The following is a 1,237-nucleotide window of genomic DNA, read 5'->3' on the forward strand; positions in this document are numbered from 1 at the left end:
TGTCTATAAGTAGCTGAAGATGTACAACCAGTTCTGAAATTGAAACATGTATCAATTGGCTGTGTGTTTGGAAACCTCAGGCTTGTTTTAATGTTTTGGCAACTATCTGGAATCAGCTAGTTAATTTAAACCAAGCACTTAGCAATTGAAAGCCAATTGAATTTAAATCTGATGGATTTGACAACCTCAGACCAATGCTATTGTAAGAAAATTGAGATGTCATCCAGGATATGTAAGGAGAGGGTTTTGGAAAATCGGAGTGAGAACAAACTGCCATCTGAGAAACAAGCATTTAGCTCTCACAAGAAATCACTAAGCTCTCTAAGAAAGCACCATCTATCCATAAAAGGCACCGCAGTGCTTCTCGTTGAGAGTCCTCACAGAAAACTTCACAGAGAAAACATCCCTGACAGCTGGATTAGCAGAAGGTGTTTATGACTTGAGAACAGCAGAAGAAAGGTGTGTAGACTTTGAGAGACTAAGTTTTAATTTGTTTTCTTATTACTTGGGTTTATAAAGGTGGGACTTCTATTTATTGGAACAGCATACCAGTAGAATTTAGTTCAGTTAGGGAATAGTTAGTAGTTAAGGGGGAATTGTTAAGTTTGTTAATAATTCTGTTGATTTGTTCACTGTTAGGGTTAAATAAATGTTTTTTTTTGCTTATTACAAAGTGAATATCAAGGATTTACTTTCATTTTACCTCCCCTTCTCCATAACATTGACCTACTGATCAACTCTCTAATATTAGCAAAGTGATTGAAGAGGTCATTGACAGTGCTTTCAAGTGTCACATGCAAAGGAACAACCTGCTCACCGATGCTCAATTTGAGTTGCACTAGACTGTCTCAGTTCCTGACCTCCTTACAGCCTTGCTCCAAACAGGGACAGAAAAACTGGATTCCAGAGGTAAGGTAAAGTGACAATAACAGCCCTTAACTTCAAGGCACTGTTTGACCAAGTGTGACATCAAGGACCCCTCGCAAAACTGGAGTCAGTGGGAAGCTGGGGAAAAGCTGTTGGCTTGTTGGAGTCCTACCTAACATAAAGGAAGGTGGTTGTGATTGTTGGAGATAATCATCTCAGCCTTAGGAAATATCTGCAGGAGTTCATCAGAATAATAAAAACCAAAAGAACTGCGGATGCTGTAAATCAGGAACAAAAATAAAGTTGCTGGAAAAGCTCAGCAGGTCTGGCAGCATCTGTGGAGGAGAAAACAGAGTTAACGTTTCGGGTC

The sequence above is a fragment of the Rhincodon typus genome, chromosome 3 (genome assembly GCF_021869965.1).
Source record: "Rhincodon typus isolate 14 chromosome 3, sRhiTyp1.1, whole genome shotgun sequence".
Lineage (NCBI taxonomy): Eukaryota > Metazoa > Chordata > Chondrichthyes > Orectolobiformes > Rhincodontidae > Rhincodon > Rhincodon typus.